This window comes from Capsicum annuum, chromosome 3 (genome assembly GCF_002878395.1).
Source record: "Capsicum annuum cultivar UCD-10X-F1 chromosome 3, UCD10Xv1.1, whole genome shotgun sequence".
Lineage (NCBI taxonomy): Eukaryota > Viridiplantae > Streptophyta > Magnoliopsida > Solanales > Solanaceae > Capsicum > Capsicum annuum.
In genome coordinates this window covers 266,505,755-266,508,949 of record NC_061113.1, presented here as the reverse complement: position 1 = coordinate 266,508,949, position 3,195 = coordinate 266,505,755, and positions in this window count along the sequence as shown.

The window sequence follows — 3,195 nt, the reverse complement described above, 5'->3', positions numbered from 1 at the left end:
ATACATTTATTCTAAAAAGGTATTTTCACTTTACATATTTTTAATCTTTAAAGAAATTAACGAAATTAACGAAATATAAATTTTCACTTAAAGAAATTACCGAAATATAAATTAAGTGATGACCTTTATATAAATTAACAAAATAATCGAAATAATTTAATTTCGTTAAATACCCTTCTGTTAAATATTTGACTCAAAAATATCCCTTCCTTTATTTAATTTCGTTAAATACCCTTATGTTAAATATTTGACCCAAAAATACCCATTCCTTTAACGAAATTAAATTATTTCGATTGAATTAAATCCTAACTTTAACTTTTTAACCCTAATACTTTAATTATTTTACATAAAACTATTTTTTTTATTTTAAAAATAAGATAATGAATAAAAGTATTTGAATTATAATATAAATTGGTTGAATTTGATTTGGAAAATAAACATACATTTATTCTAAAAAGGTATTTTCACTTTACATCTTTTTAATCTTTAAAGAAATTAACGAAATTAACGAAATATAAATTTTCACTTAAAGAAATTACCGAAATATAAATTAAGTGATGACCTTTATATAAATTAACGAAATAATCGAAATAATTTAATTTCGTTAAATACCCTTCTGTTAAATATTTGACTCAAAAATATCTCTTCCTTTATTTAATTTCGTTAAATACCCCTATGTTAAATATTTGACCCAAAAATACCCCTTCCTTTAACGAAATTAAATTACTTCGATTGAATTAAATCCTAACTTTAACTTTTAACCCTAATACTTTAATTTTTTTACATAAAACTATTTTTTTTATTTTAAAAATAAGATAATGAATAAAAGTATTTGAATTATAATATAAATTGGTTGAATTTGATTTGGAAAATAAACATACATTTATTCTAAAAAGGTATTTTCACTTTACATCTTTTTAATCTTTAAAGAAATTAACAAAATATAAATTAACGAAATCTAAATTAAATGATGAACTTTATATAAATTAAAGAAATAATCAAAATAATTTAATTTCGTTAATTTTTTAGCCAAATATTTAATAGAGGGGTATTTTTGACCTATTTCAGATAGTTCAGGGATATTTTTGATCATTTTCCGAATTCCGTTAGAGGGAGGGATATTTTTGAGCCAAATATTTAACGGAGGGGTATTTTTGAGCCAAAAATCTAACGAAGGACATTTTTAAGCTATTTCGGATAGTTCAAGGATATTTTTGAGCCTTTTTCGTAATTTTAATTTGGCATAAACTTTTAGAAAAGAATTTTTAAATTAAAGATAATAGGGTTTAGTAGATAGAAGTTCCTTTGTAACAGTGGGAGAAGAGTGCTTTATCTGCGTTTCAAATTTTTTGTTCGCGGTATTATGGTGTTGTCTACAATTCTGAATAGACAATTTATAATAAGTAATATCTTGTGATTGTCGTGTTTCTGGATTAGCTAGCAGTGTATTATCTCATTTTATTGTTTGTTTTTATATTTTTTTGTTTCTTATATTGTGATCTGTCCTAAATCAAGATCTATCGGAAACAACTTCTTTACTTTGTCTGAGATAGTGGTACAGACTGCGTATACATTACCCTCCCCAAACTGCACTATATGAAAATTCACTGGATATGCTATTGTTGTTGTAAAGATAATAGAATGTATCAAAACATCTACAACTCTTTTGATCTATGTGATGTGAAAAATTGAATATAAAGAGTTTTCAAAAAAATATACTATATTAATTTTTTTCCAACTTACTAAAAAAATAAGTTAAACAAATTGAAATAGAGAAAATAGTTTCTCTTTTTTTTCTTCTTTATGATCATTTTGTTGATACTATTCGAGATGAATATTATCATAAGATAATTTATTATGGTTTATCGTATGAAAGACTTCCCATAATCCAGATCGAGGGCTTAACAGTTGTGCCACCCGAGTAAAACGCAAACATTACTACTACCTAACAAGAGGCGAAAGGAAGGAGAAGTAGTCTGATTCAACTGTTCATCCACAATTTGATTATATCACCATAATTAATTATTAAAAATTATCTAACTACTAGAAAATTAATATTAATAAATTATTATAAAGTTATCTAAATATTAAAAAATTAATAATATTTAATATTAAATTTACTTGACGTTTTATATGAGGGCCACTTAATTTTTTTTTCACAAGTATTTTTGTATAGTAATTTTGTTATGTCAACTTATAATTAGTTATTATAAATTATTTAAAACTATCTACTTCGTTGTTTCAATAGTGATTTTACCATGTCACTCTTAATTAATTATTATGATCATTTAATCATTGTGTCACTTAAATTGAGACTTGAGTAATTATTTTCTTTTAAAATAAAAATAAAAATATTTTTTTTGAAATAAATAAATAAATAAATTCCATCACCTCTTATTAGTTATTATAAGTCATTTAAGATATGTTTGCTTTGCTGTTTTAATCATGATTTTACTATGTCACTCCTAATTAATTATTATGATCATGATCATTTACGCAATGTGTCACTTAAATTGAGAGTTGAATAATTATTTTCTTTTTAAAAAAAGAAAAATATTTTTTAAAAAATTAATAAAAAAATAAATCTTATAATTTAATTATTATTATAATATTATTATCTATATCTATATTAAAAATGTGAAGATCCTTAGAAAAGTGATTTGAACTTTTTGTCCTTCATTAAAAGACCCCGCAATAAACAAAATTATCTTTTCAGTTATTTCCTTCAATTATTAATTAATTATTAAAAAGTTAAATAATTCAAAAATATATGGTAAATTGTTATAGTAGGTTTTCTTTTTTTCTTTTGTACATGAAAAAAGAATCTTAAAATATATGATAAGAAAAAATTAAGAAAATTATCCTTTAACAAATGAAAATCACAAGACGTCTTTTTCTTAACATCAAACCCTAGCTTGGTGCCATTAATGCAAAAATAGAAAAACAAAAATTAATACGTACTTGAAATATAACAGGAGGGATATCATTATATTCTCTCCGCTCACTTTATTTAGCCTCTTTATTAAAAATAATTATATTAATTTGTTTGCCCAATTTATAAAATATATCGTATTCTTTTAATTACCAAGACTATATGAAGTATGACTCCCTCGGTCTCAAATTATTTGACATATTTATTAAAAATTATCTCAAAATAATTGACATGTATAAGAATTCAAGTAATAATGAATCTTT